Genomic DNA, 16018 nt, shown 5'->3' on the forward strand with positions numbered 1-16018 from the left:
ATTTTAAACAAATTCTTTTAACTTGGAACTGACTCAAGTAACCGTAGGTTATAGAATACTTTAAGAATGAGGAAATGGATTTCATAGGATTACGGGTCTGTAAAAACAAATTATTCAGCTAACCTTCAGAACTGTAACATAATGCAAATTAATTGCGGGTACCTTGGAATATTCAGTTTTCTGTTGGTTCTGCTTCTTACTGTGGCACTCCTTCATTTATTCCATTCTTTCTCTTTACTATATATCTTATATCTATATTTTCTTTAATTATACTTTCTGCTTCTTTCTCACTTTTCTTTTTGGAGCCAATGTATGTATCTTTCAAACTTTAACTTACTACAAAATATTCTGTCATTAATATTGTTCTTTTTGTATTTCTAAAAGAGAAAATCTAATTGGATTAGCAAAAAATAGCCTTAGCTTTATTATTCAGGGCACATTATTTAGTGGGGACATTATTATTCTTATTATTATACCATTCGATAATGAAGAAAATTGAAACTAGAGGTTATTCATTTTAGCTTAAGTTCAAAAAAAAAAAGTAAGTGAAGGAATAGAACTTGAACGCTCCAAACTGAAACATATATTTTATTGCATTATCACATTTTTTATTCTGAGATGATCAGTATTAGCCAAGATGGGTAGGGCAACATGGCACAAATTATGACTGCCTAAATTTGTCTATGCAGAAGATTTAAGAACAATAATTCTCTTTAGAAAGAGTTACAATTGACAAGTTTTTTTAAAAGAAAAAAAAGCAGATGTACTATAGTGGAGTTTGAATACCAAGCTAAAGAATTTGTACTCAGTTATGGAAACCAATTATGGAGGCTCAAGTTCTGGAGACCATTTTGAGGCCATTGAATTTCTTGCTTAGTGAACACTGTGGGAAATTAAATGAATAGAAGAAATGACATGTGGTAGTAGATGGCCCATGTTTACATATCTGTACAAGTCCTTAACCTCTCTGAGTGAAACAATATTTAGGGTGAACAAAATTAGCAATGTTCCCTGCTTACCTTTCAAGAACAAGATCTTAGCCATTAGAGCAGAAATTGTGAATGAGGACAGTCACCTACGGAGGACACATTAAATTACTGAACACGGTATCTTGGCTGGAGAATGAAGTCAATGAAATAAAAAAGAAATGTAGAAGTGGTAAAATGAAGGAAAGATAGTGTCACTGATTTTCTTTACCATTCCTTATAGCCTCCACTTTCTTTGAGGAGAAGAGAGGTATAAGGCATAAATCAATTCAACTTCCCACTCCCTGACACATATATACCTTCTTCTAAGAATTCCCATCACCATCTTTCTTACAGGAAACATTTTTTTCTCCCTCCTATAGTTTTTCCAGTGCTGCTTATCTGTATCATATCCTGTGTGACTTTGCATAGTATTACATCTTGTCCCTTTATTTTTCATTTTTATCTCTCCTGTGGCAACTTTAAAAAAAAAAATCTCAAAAAGAAATTCTAAGTAGATGCACAACATAAATTGAGATCTAGGTCATTGGGTTTTAAATTATTATTATGAAGCTTAGACAGAAAAAAAAAGTCACCAACATATTTTGGCAAACTCAGATGCTAGTGAGTCACAAAGCTCATTGAGGAAAATGGGTAAATGTCAAGAACATTTGGGTCAGATTTTGAAGAAAAAGGTATAATATAAGTATAAACCAATGTTAGGGATTCAAAAACAGGATGTTTTATGAGAGAAGAAAGTGTTCTAACAGTCCAGAAGCAACAGTGAGTCACAAGAAGCACCCTCCCAGGCAAAACTAATTGCTGTCATCTCTATTTCTGAGATCCTAAGATGCTTGAATCTTCCTTCTATTATCATCTAGTAAACCATATAATTACCTTCTTGCTCCATCAGTTGAGCAGCAGAGGACTTTTTTATCACTACATTTCTAAGATTAATCATTCTGCTGGAAACATAATGGTCATAAGTAAACGCTTATGAGCAAATGATTGAATAAATCATAATAATCCAGGCATGCATGCACTAATTCAGAAGCTGATACTACTCCTGTTCAGTTGAATGATGGAATATAGAAAAAAAAATGTGAATTAGGCTTGCAAGAGATATTGTGTGCTTATAATTTCATTAGGATGCAAAAGGAATGAATAAAAGTTCAGAATAGAGGGATAAGTGTTCATTATATTCTCCTGAGAGATACAAGCAAAAAGTCCCTCATTCTCATTTCTAAACCAAGAAGTCCTGCTTTTTAATCATGAATGTGCTGTAGCTCAGCAGAGATGTTATATGGAGAGAAACAATAAGGATAACAGACATCATGGAGAGGCCTGGTACCCTCATTCCTCTATTGGCCTATGCCCTCTCTGTTGGTCCCCAGCCAGTTTGTTGTAAGGGATTTTGTGTCCAAAACCCCATGAGAGAAAGGATACATTGCCCAGCTGGACTATATTTGTTATCATATATATGATTTTTATAAGTTTTCAGAACTAGACCGTACATTTAAAATAGAGAGTTATTAAAATAAGAAATCTTAGATAAGAATATATGAAAATAACCCATCCAAAATGTCTCAACAAACATTTTAATTATTTTTCAAAAATATAATTAAACATACCCAGCCAATCAGGATTAAAAGCTTTTGGTGGTATGAAAAATTTCATACCTTTATGGTAGGTGTTAACTTTTGGCAATGAGAACAGAATTAATTCTACAGACTAAAAAATGGGGAAATCTAGCTGTAAATAAACAATTAGGGAAATGAGCTATTTCTGTTGGCGCTAATAAAAAATAACACTTAAAGCAAAAACTGTTCAAATAAGAAATAAATGCTCATTTAACAATTTGCCTTAGATTTCAGGCTTGTTGTTGCTGTGTTCTCAAAGTGTCTGTTTGTTAGAAATAATGAAACTTATTTTTCATTCCCAACAGTCATTTCTTATAGTCTAAGGTTGATTTTCTTTAACTTATAATAATTATTTATGAGGTTGTCAGAGGTGTTAATAAGCACACATTAATAAAACTTCTGTCTGAAACTGAATACTTAGCAGACGAATGGTTGAGAAGTAGCAAACACATTCAACGGGGCAAAATTTTTTAAAAATGTGCCTAAATTACTTCCCTCAATTAGGGATACAGAACACCTAAGGCTTAAGGTAGGATTACAAAATTTATACTTCTATGCCAAGAGCAACTGTAATGCAGGATCCAGATTTTTGCTAAAGAATGTCATGTAGTGGAAAAGAAATGGCACAGACTTCACTACAACATATTCAAAGGTTAATGTTTCTTTTTGTTGTTGTTATATGGGTAGTATATGTTTGCTTGATTTCACGTGTGTGTGTGTGTGTGTGTGTGTGTGTGTGTGTGCATACATATATCCTTAATTCTAACCAAACATGCATAGACATGTGTTTGTGTGTTTGGGGGTTGTATAGGATTAAGAAAATATATGTTTGTGAGTCTTAGGAATTATAGTACCATTAAATAAATTGTATCAGGCAAAAGGCATATCTGGGCAAGGCCTCAACTGTGAGCAACATCTACAATCGTGCTTTAATGAGCACATGATATGTAGGTAATAGAAGGAATGGGAAGGAAACCGGAACAGGTGTCAGAGAAAAGAATATTTGGCAAAATTATGTCAAGAATTTGGCAGAAGGACAAGAGGAGCAAAACTCTAATTATTAGTCATGTGTTTTGTGGGAATATAAACAGAAGTAGTGCTCAAGTAAGTGCCAGCCAGTATCTTAAACCAAGAATAAGAAATGACATAAGCTATTTATGTGAAATAAATGTGCATTATTTGTACCCAATGGAAAAAACAAAATCAAGCAATTTCCCTAACAATACTAAAGCACAACTCGAGTTCTCTAGGAATATTTGTCACACCACATATAGAGATATTATTACATTGCAAATGACATTAGAAGTTATGAACATATTTAATTAGTGTAAGTAGATGACCTAGATTTAGTTCAACATCTATGATTTTCTTAATTAGAAGGCTTTTATACCCAGCAATACTTTAAATTATCTTTGGTACAATTTGGAAACTTCAAAACCAGATGGTACTTTTGTTAACACTTTAGCAGGCAAATGTGATGCTGTCATTGGATTTAAAATGAACATGTGAACTGAGGCCTCTGCAAGACAAACATAAAATTTAAAAGCATCTGGATCTGTCTATGCTTAAATCAGAGCTGCCTGCTACCACCATCATATGATAATGACTGGAAGCCATTATCATTACATGGCTGAAAGAGACCCTGAGAATGTTTCACATTTTCACCAAGTATTTTTTTTTCAGTAGATAAAACAAGTTTCTCAAATTTACATTTTAAATGTATAAAGAAATGCAGAAAGTAAATATAATGCAGTAGAATCAATAAATATTTATTTTCCTATAGAAAATTTATTATAATTTTGCCCAGGCTTTTACACTCAAGACCATCATACTACTGGAGAAAGTATTAAAATCCTATTTTCATATGCAAACTATCTTTTCTTTATATTCTAACATGTGATCATTGAAGGTCATAGAATTTTTAAACATATTTCTATTCTTCTTTTGTTTTCTAAGCTCTTCCTAAAAATATTTTTAAATTAAAAGACTGGATAAAAAGCATTAATAAAAAAAAACATGCTTTTGTCAAATATATGGCTGGCCCCTTATAGGTAGATGTTTTGTTCATTGATTTCTTTAATTTTTATATCATTAACATTCATTTCTAAATGTTATTTTAGATCCTACTGATACGACAGTGCGAAAAGAATCTGTCCTCATGGATCTTATGATGTAACAGGGGAGATAGATAAAATGCAACTAAACAGATTCTTAAATTATCAGGGTTCTGAGTTTAGGTTAGAATATGGCAATTTCTTTAAGTCGCTTATGTGAGTAACCATCTTCTTTCTATTGCCTTTATGTTGTTTCTTATTTTTCATGGAGGTTTGTTAAAATATATATATATATATATATATATATATATATATATATATATCCTCTATGCTATTTTACTATTTTTATATATCAATTGTGTATGAAAAAAATTTTATGTAAAATCTGAATAAATTATTGTAAGAATAAAAACTTAGGAAAATAACACAACAAAATGCTACATGAGACTTATCTCAAAATCTGCAGAACATAGTAAATTTTAATGCTTGTTCATCCTAAAGAGTGCTTAGATATCATTGAAAGTGACAAAGCCATTTATTCGAAATTGTCAGCTAGTGACCACAAACTGATTCTGCTGCCGAAAGCTTCTCAGGTTCAGCTTGTGTATGAAGGAATATTTGAGAAATATTTGCTTGACAAGTTGTTAGAGTTCTATGATTTTCTCTGAACCCTTTCCTACAGTTGCCATGGTGTCCTACTTTTATTTCAAGACAAGTGAAAAAGGCCTTCATAGAACTACTGGAACACTTGATATGATTGCTCTGGAGAGTCAGGCACAAGGACTGTTGTCTAATTTTCATCTAAAGTAAGTACACTGGTATAAGCCAGCTAAAGCTGCTCCTAAGGGAAAACAAAGATGCTGTTTAAGTGACCTGAACTCCCAGCCCTTTGCAACACTAAAACTCTGAGTTTTCTTCATGGTATTAGTGCTGATGCAGAACGTAGCTAAACTTGAGTCTCTTGTAAGGACCCTACAGAAGACGTATGACTGCCAAAGTGTAATGACTATGACAGACTACATGTGTGGTAGCTCACCAGAAGCAGATGAAGGAGCAGTTTCAGATCGTTAGCCTTTGAGAACAATGGAAGATCCTTGCAAGGGGAGCTCAAAAAAAGCTATTAAAAAGACCATGATTGTGACATCTGACTATAGTGACTATTCCCTCACTACTACTAGTTAATTCATAGGTCTGCACTTTTCCCATATGATCACCAATTTATCTCTACTCCCACTCCTGCCCCAATCCTGGAGAAACCAACAGCTGCAGGAGTAGGGGAGGACTACGACAAGGAGGTAGAGAAACCTCTCAAATCCCCTTCTCTTCTCCAAGGGCCTGTCATGAGTCAGAACAAGATGTGGAGGTACTGACATTTTGAAGTAGGTGAATAATAGATGATTCTGTATTAGACTAATCAGGGTTTTTAATACCTGAAAACTAGGATAATTATAAATAGCTAAGGGTGACCTAAAAAGTTATGTAATCTACTTAAGATATTATTTCAGTAGTAGGAAAGGATCTCTGGTATAGAAGAGTAAAAAAAAAAATCGATGTGAGAAATATTTTATTTTTTCCCCTTCAAATGTCTCACTAAGTCCATTTGGATCAAATATCTCTCTTAAATCCTAATTGGTCAAATGGTTTCAAATCTGTCAAAAGTTTACCCAAACCTTGCTGTTATTTCAAAATAATTTACTAATGGGTGTCAAAAGTGAGGTTTATCAGATTTTCCTGGAAATCAAAGGTAACGTCTTATTTAAAGTACGGTTTAAATGAATTTGGTAATAAAAGTTTACCTTAAATTTTCTTATACTCTCCACAAATATATCTATCCTTTATGGTCCTGTGCTCTCAGGAATTAGATACAAAGGCAGATGAAGATTTACAAATTTCTAAAGTGAGTTAGAGATACTTAATTATTTCCTTAACCCAGACTAACACTAGTTGATTAAATCATCATACAGAAGACCATAACAATGGTAATGCTAGGTATGGCATTAGTAGTTTAAATGATTTATTTAGGAAGATTAAGGTGGCAGGGTAAAAAAAATAAATAAATAAGAGCATGAAAACTCTCCATCTTTCACAGCTTTAAAATGTTGGCTCTCTTGTGTGGTATAATTAAGTCAACAGTCTGCTGACTGGGTTCCAGGCATGCAGACAACTGTTCCCTTACTGCCACTAGTAAATTCACAGGTCTGCACTTTTCCCAAAAGCTTATGTACACAGTCTTTTCTATAGTAGAGTTGATACCGTAAAAGGTCCAGGTGGATGGGAAAGCCCCCTGGGTCATAATAACGGTCCAGACAGTTATCTAGACAGTGTTCAGAGCAACAGTTAGGTAGGCAAGATATTATTTATAGGCTAGCTGTCAAAAATACCTAATAGTCAGAATCTAGTTTGCCCCCACATAACTTACATAGTATGATAGAGATAGAAAAATGTTCATCTCATTTTGACATTTTTTAAGCAATGTGCATGACATCTTATTATTTATGTGTTTGTTTTAAATTTATGTATAGTAGGTATATGATATTAGTTATATTAGTTTCAGGTATACAATGTAGTGATTCGACATTTTTATAACTAAAATGTGATCACTCCACTAATTCTAATAATTACCTGTCGCTATGCAAACTTATTACAATATTATTGACTATATTTTGCTTCACCTTTTTCACCCGCCCCTGACCTTCTCCCCACTGGTAACCATCTCTTTGGTCTCAGTTTCTATGAGTCTGTTTTTTTGTTTATTTCTTTTTTTAATTCATTCTTTTGTTTTGTATTTTTTTTTAGATTCCATGAATAAATGAAACCATATTATATTTGTCTTTTTCTGTCTTATTATTTCACTTTGGATAATGCTTGAAAGTTCAGCTTTTAGGAAACCCTTCTGAAGAATTTTATGTTATGTTTCTGATTTGCATTTAAGTCAAAGATCTTAGTACTGCCTACAGAACTGCTATTTCTCTTTGAATTTTTGAAAAAAAACAATATAACAATATTGTTAACCTTTCTTAATGTATCCTTTAGAAAGTTTTAGATTATTATTTATCATATTAAATAGAGATATATGTTTAATGCTAATGATATTTGTTTGTGAGGCTTATATAGTAGAACATATGTGAAATAACAAATTTGAAATTTCACCTGTACGAAGAAGTCATTTGAATGAGTAAAAGTTAACATTTACTTATTTGTTTCAGGCACTGTTTCAAACACTTTATATCAAACCCTTGAATACTACCAAGGACCTAACAATATAGGTATTGTTTTCAATTTTACAGACAAACAGGAAAAGTTAAATGAAGTGATAGATGGTAGGTGGCAGAGCTGGGATTTGAACGCAGCTGGGACTTAGTGCATTGACTATTACGCTCCTTAATAAACTGTTCTGAGAAGAGGATAGTGTTGAAAAATTAGTGTTGTAGTGGTGCTGGCAGCTTTGATTGTAATTATGGTTGTGATGATAGTGGCATTAAGAAAAAAAAATACTCCTTTCTGCATCAGGTGATAGGGTAATTACATTGCATGTAGAATATCAAATAATAGTTCTCTTGAATACCTTATGAGCTAGTAAATATTATTGTCCTCAGTTTCCAGGTGAGGAAATTAATACTGAGAGGGATTATGTAACTTATTTGTAATCACGAAGCTAATGCACTGCAGAGCCAACACCTCCCTTCAGGAGGTTTAAATCTAATGCCAATTCTCTCATCTTTATTTTTCTATAGGTACATGATCACATCAACATAACACTGGTCTGTCATCATTGACATAATTAATTCTTTTACTGAGGATTGCCCTATTATTAACATGTCATGCTATTAAAGTCTATATCTGTTTCTGATTTACTTAGAACTATCTATATAGATTAAAATAGGTTACTTGCTAAATTATTTTTTAAAATTTTAAATAGGATAGTAACTATATTCATAAATAACCAGACTAGACTTTAAAATTATAGATCTTTATTTACCAGTCACTCTCATTTTTCATTTCTGCCCCATACTCCTAACTATTTTAGTGCTGGACAAGGCAAGTCCGTATTTATCATGCCAAAAGTTATTTTAAAAATTATATTAAAAAAACACTGAAAGATGACTTAGACTTGATCATATAATGAAAATAAGAAGTCTAGGAAAAATTTGAGGTTTGTAGAGTACAATTAGGAGTTTATTTACCAAGAAGGAGAGGTCAATTTAGCTGGTAACAGGGACAATCTACAATAATGGGAGTCGAAGCAATGGAAATATGGCGGCCAGCCCTTAGATCTTCCTAATGCATCTGTGTGCATTAAATTACATAGTTAGATGATTTTGAATTAGAAAAGAAAATTAATATATGATTATGATAAAGAATATAACATTGCTAAAATTTTAATACCACGTAATTATGCCATTATAACACTATCTTAATTTTGTTTGTTATCCTCATATATATTTTACTTATCATTTATTTTAATATTTAATTTAATATTACATATTTTCTATTAAAATTTGTGTCCTTTTATTTTCTTATTTTTGCTGTATAATTCCTTTTTATGTTCCTGTGTCATAATTTGCATGGCCATTCTTATAATTTTGGTATTTGTGTTCTTTTTGAAGTTGTATCAAAGAGAGTCACTGTTGGAAATATAGTGGTTTATGACATTTCATTCTTAGAAAATTACGATTATATCTTTCTCTTGCTCGAAACCTTCTATTGTTTCCTACATCTTTTAAAATAAAAGCTAAAATTCATTCCATGGTTTTCAGCCCTAAATGATGTGACTTCTGATTATATCTCCAGCCAATTTTTCTTTTGTTTACTTTGTTTCAGTACCATTGGCTACTTCCTTGTTATTTCTCAATCACATCAAATGCCCTCCAGCTTTAGGACCTCTGCACCTGCTGTTTCTTCTGCCCACAGTGTTCTTCCTCCAGGCATCTCATGACTCATTTTGTTCCTTTCCTGATCTCTGTGCCAAATTTACCACTTCAGTGAGGATGACTTTATTGCCACCATTTGAGTCCCATATTTTATTTTCTTATCCTTCATTTCTAAATCTGCTTTGTGTATCTTTTTTTATTTTTTAATATTCTTTTTCTTCATTGCTCTAAATATTTATCTACATGGGATATCATAATGTATGTAATCTATTTTCTCCTGCAGGATAATACAAAATCGGTCCTGGCAGGGATTTTGTCTTTTTACTGATTCATCTAACCCCAGGATATTAAACACAAACTTTATAAACAATAACCAAAAGAAATAATCGTAAATGGATAAAGCCAATTCCCATAGCAATACCCCTGTGGGAAATTCCCTTTCTCCCGGTGTATGATGTCTCCTAGACTCTAAAAGCTGAAAGAGCCAGATTTAAGATCCTTGCTCTTACTATGTTTGATACTTTATAGATGATTATGTCCATGGACTTTGGATCTTGAGCTAGTCATGCAAAGTTGGAATAACAGTGAGATGTTTGTGATTCATTCAGGTTTCAGTGTGCCATGTGAAAGAAGAGTCCCCCCTATGTGACAGTCATTGAGACTGTTGTCTTCTGACCTTCTGGAGCTAACTCTATTCCTGACCATTTTAAAAGACTGATCGTTTCTCTTCTGTGAGACTCCAAGATTCTTTCACTTAACTTCATTTTATTCTTAAAAGGGGTAAGTGTGGTCTCTGGTGTTGTGAAAGCACAAGAAATATCAACCTCAATCTTGACAGTCAACTTTAATCTACTTGTCAGTTTCTCCTTTAGCTTCAGTCTTAAGAAAGTCAAATTGCCAAATGCCAATTTATTCTTTCAGGCACCATCATATCTAATAAGGGCAGCAAAGTCAGTAGTGAGATTAAGGTATGCCATTTAGATTTAATGTTAACAGCTAAATAGTCACATAAATGTAAACAAGGGTTCCAATAACTTGGAGTGAATGCTTCTTAACAAACTTTATATGTTGAAAGCTTTTCCATCAGTAGCAATTTAAATGTATAATTATTCTGCAAGTATAAAATATTTTAGTGATTAGTGATTTTTGTGAAAGCTATTAATTTTATACACAAAAAACAACTTTTAAGGATTTTGACAGATAAATTCAACAGGTAAAAATTGACAGATAATAGAAAACTATAATAGTTACGAAGCAACAAGATTTCAGATTTTTGTTAGAACTAAAGGTGATTTCATTAAGATACATTTCAACATACAGAAATTTGTTAATTAGCCAAAATATATATTAAAGGGCTTAACCTTCAACCTATATACCTGATTAAATATCTACAATCATAGATAACCCTAACAGCTTAGATATGAAATAACTGAGTCATATTTATGATGAACATTTCTGTGGTCTTGATATTACAGTACAGTATTGTTTTCTGAATAGTGCATGTTTCATGCTACCTTAAGTGTATGATGTTCTAGCAGTTAGGATCATCAATATTGTCACCGATGATCCTATTTATGTTTCTACTTATCTGTTTATGTGTTTACCTATTTGCTAATTTAGTAAGTTCATTAAAATATTCTCAATGCTGTTTTATGTTTCTCTTTTAGCAAAAACAAACATATATTCAATCATTATGTAATTCTTAAAAATTGCTAATATAATTCTAAAAATTAGGTTTTTAAAGTTGTGTCCTTAGTTGATATTTTTCTGATTAACTAAATGTATTAAAAATTCAACTTTTTCTTGAACTTTTTCTTCTCCTGCTGTTTCTTTTGTACTTTTAGTTACTTTTGATTTTGATTCAACTTTCATTTTTCTTCTTTCTCAAAACTCTGTATTAATTAAAAATATTCAGTTGTATGTCATCTTAGTTGATCTGTCTTTTATTTTTTTCAGGCATAATGAATGTTTTCCTAAAATTGATAGATAGATAGATAGATGATAGATAGAAGACAGATAGACAGACAGACAGACAACTAGATTCAAAATTATATTATTATTCTTTGTCTTTGCCACCTGAAAGAGTCTATGATGGGTAATTGATGAGCTAATCTGGGACTATTATGTATCTAGGAAGGGTATCGTTCCTATCAAACCAAACCGTTTTCCATAGATCCATGTTATCTGTGAAATTAAAAACTAGGCAGGTTGATAACATGTCTTAGCTTAGTAACCATGTTAAGCCTAAATATAACACACAAATAACAAAGCCTCCAAACAATAGATTAGTTTTATGAGTCAGTGTGTCTTTGAAACTCACCAAAGTTTGGTTTGGTGACTTCTCATATGTATGTTGTAAGAAAGATCCAAGTGTAGTTAAATCAAATCAGACATGAAAAATTAAAAATTTTTAACAATTACATATATTGTTACATATATTGTTGAAAAAAAAAATAGAGCAGATGTCAGCAAACTTTATCTGTAAAGAGCCAGACTGTGAATATTTTAAGTTTTGCATAGCAAAAGAAAAATATAAACACCTTTTTTGTAGGTACTTATATAACAAAAAAAGAAAACATTTTCCACAAATATTTCATTGAAAAAATTCAAAATATAATAATGTTTTCAATTAGTTTTCTATTGATGTCATAACACATAATCACAAATTAGCATCTTAAAATATCTGTTTATTTCCTCACCACATGGCTCAACTGTTTCTTTGCCCTGGAGTTTAAAGGCCAACATTTACACATTGAGTTATTAGCAGGGCTATGTCCCTTTCTGAAACCTCTAGTGGAGAATTTTTTCAGGCCATTTAGGTTGTCGATATAATTTAGTCCCTGTGACTGTGGAATAGAGTTCCCCATTTTCTTTCCAACCATAGACTTTTAGAGGCCAGGGGTCCCTAACTCGGCCAGCCATACACCTTGACTCTGTAGCAATCAGATGATTACTTTCCATTCTTTGTCTACTCACAATTATTAAATCAAATAAAATGAAAACAATATTCTAGAAGAAAGGTAAAAGTAAAAAATATATTAACACCATGAAAAAAAAACTTCTTTATTATACACATAGGAATGCCGAGCAGGTGTTTCTAGATATGTGAATGAAATTTTTGTAAGAGGTTCATATTGAGGATTAAGAATTAGAAGAGATCATTGGTTAAACTGCAGACATGGGTGAGTTGGTTCTCCAAGACACAGAATAAGCTATAAGATAATAAATAGGTCATTCACGTAAATACAGTTTTTTATGTCGAGGTGAATTTTTGTGTATTATATACATAGTAAACAATGTTGATATGCAACAGATTGTTGTAGAAAAATGTTGACCAGAAACAATCTGAAAAATATCAAGTGAAAACAAAACGTAGCAAGGCCTTAAAAATAATTGTGACTAATACGATTTAAATATTAGGTTCCTGAAATCGATTGAAGTGGAGCGACTTGTGGTGAAGTTTGAGATAAATTCCCCCAGAGAATATCTCAGAATGTAAAGAGATTAAATTATATAGAAAAACTTCTATGTAGCCTACAGCTCAACCTTGTAGTTCCTCTAAGATGGAAGAAATGAATTGTGAATTAGTCTATCTAGGACCACATTATTTGAAGTGGTATCTTATAAAAATGTGTAATATGTTGATTCTGGACCAAGTGTTGGTTCACTTTTAGAAATATCATTTCTAACCTTCATTTATTCAGACTTAAACAAAAATTTTAATATTCGGGTCAGAACTTGCAATGGGCATTCAAAGAGATGCCTTTAGGAAAGGAAACCTTAACATTTAGGGACCTTCTTGTTAAAAAAAAAAAAAAAAAAAAAAAGAAGAAGAAGGTTCAAGTTAAAGATTTACTAGTTAAGGAACATCTGAAGTTTTACAGAGGGTCATCTGGAATCCAGAATAAGGACCTGGGTTGTGGTTAGAGAGTGTCTTAAAGGGAGAAATATGGTGCTAATGGGGATGCTTAGAGGGGACAAAGATATCAATATTTTTCCTAAGACCATCCTGGTCCTGCCATTCAAAATCATCTTTTTTTCATTTTGGCATTTGTGGTACACTTGTAGAACCCTAATTTAGGTTGACAGGTAAGTTTAGAATATTATTCCTGACACTTTATTTTACCTTACTAAAATAAATAAATTAATTAAGCCTTCCTGTCATATATATCAAACATCAAATGCAAATATATAACACTATTTATTTTTAAAAAAAGTTTGCTCTAGTTCAATTGAGTACAATTCATGAATATACTTCATCTTTTTGTAGCCATAATTTCATTTGATTTCCAGATTTCATTCGGAAAAATAAAATTCTGTATTTTATGTGTCTCCAATGGGGCAATTCAAAAGTAAAAGTGCATCCTTAGCATTAAATTCTGTTGCTTTTAGCTTGCACCAGAACTTTTTCCTCATTTCAATGTAGCCTTTGTAGGTGCATGTGCAATATAAAAGCTAATAAACTTAATAAATGGTTCAATTGCATGACTGCACCTGTGTGTTACCTTTATCCTCATTATCCATTTCCTCAGAAATTGTCTATTACTTTGTCGTGGGCACAGAACTCTATTGTAAGTCCAATAAATAGTGCAATAAAAATAAATAATCTGAGAAAATAGTTTTGTTGTAAATGTATGTGTGTTTTTATCCACTCTGCCAAATACAAGTATGCTGACATTCTACTACTGTTCATTTTAGATCTCCCTCAGGAATATGACTAAAATTCTTATTTCTTATGAGCTTCATAAAAATATATATTAGGGTGGCTTAATGCCAGCAGTTTTTTTTCTCACTAAGAATTTTGAAAACTAAGATAACTATACACACACACACACACACATACATACATACATACATATATACATATATATGTATACGCACACACACATATATATAAACTTTCTGAAACAACCTTTTGAAACTGTCTACATGTTCAAAATAAAACCAAAAATTAAGTTTATTTCATTAATTCGGTCATCAATACACTTTCTTACTGATGTTTTATAGATATGGACAAGTTTTATATTTTACTTAAAACTTTTGAATAATAGATATATTTATAAACTTACGTGCATGTGTGGACTCCGAGTTGTCATATGTTTAGATAGGCATAAATTTTCATTGACAATTAGTACTAAAATTGTATATCAAGTATTGGGAAAACATGAAAAAGAATAGACTCACCTCATCATATCTTACTAGCTTAAGAATATTTTAGATTCTTTTAGCTAAACACCATTTTATAACAAGATACCACATCTAGTTAGTCAATGTGAAACTGTGTTTCCAATTACTTTTTTACACTAGGTCAGTTGGCAGCTGAATGATAGTATGCTCGTTAACACCTTTGACAGTGCATAGCTGTCAGTCAGAGAAGATTTTTACCTGCTGCCTTCAAGGCAAGAGAAATGTATAGAAACAAAGAGGTGATTCCAGACTGACAGATTATTTGGGATAGCTTGAGTAGATTCTTTTTGGTTGTTACTATATATATTCAAACAAGGTTTAGTATTTAGATTGGTTTGTGTAGAGAACAAGATTTTTTTCATTTACAATATATGTTTAACTGTGACTAGGAACAGGACACCGACAGCTAGATAACCTCTAAGAATCTTAAAAATTAGTAGGCAATGTCCAATCACTTATGTGTAGTAGACAGTTTATAAATAGTAAAATTTTGAGCAAGATGTACATAGAAATTTTCTACAATATAAGTTTTATGTTCTCTTTACTCTAAGTGGTAATGACCTAATTTAACCATTTAAAACTTGCTTGTCTCCAAAACTTCCTTCAGATACTGTTAAGTGTTTTATTTGTAATAAAAGTAGCCATATATTTGGTGCTTGCTAAGCACAAAACCCTGTACTAAGCACTGAGCATATATGAATCCTCACTTGTCTTTGTAACTCTACAAAGTCAACTCTATTTTCCTCAATTTTCAGATGAGGACAATTATACTTGGACAAATTATGTGACCTGACCAAGTACATAAAAATAGTAGTTGGTAGACACAGAACAAGAGCCTGTGTTGGTGAAATCCTAAACCTTGATATTTCTTGTAATATCACACTCTGCCACTTGATGTTATCTTTGGTCATGGTGGGGTTTTTTTTTTCTTTTATTTCTTGAGTAAGTACTCTTCTTTGAGTGGTGTACAGGCTACTGTTTTTTGCTCTACTTAGTTCTTTTGTCCATCCAGGTGTGTATTCTTATGTTTCAGTTCTCTTTCCATTTATCAAGTTAGAACACATCCCTAATCAGAATAAAGTCTACATCGATTTCAAGATGTAAATGGCATTCTTTTAAATATGTATAAAAACTTCTGACTTTCAAATGATGCAAACCAATGAAATAGCTGATGGTTTATTAACTAAATACTAAGCACAATTTATTATTGGAATGTTGCTTTGCCTGAGAACATCTTTTTCAATTAGATTCCAGAATTTTATTTGATAACTCTAAAATGAATCTTCTAGAATAAGTTATGG

This window comes from Rousettus aegyptiacus, unplaced genomic scaffold (genome assembly GCF_014176215.1).
Source record: "Rousettus aegyptiacus isolate mRouAeg1 unplaced genomic scaffold, mRouAeg1.p scaffold_m13_p_11, whole genome shotgun sequence".
Classification (NCBI taxonomy): Eukaryota; Metazoa; Chordata; class Mammalia; order Chiroptera; family Pteropodidae; genus Rousettus; species Rousettus aegyptiacus.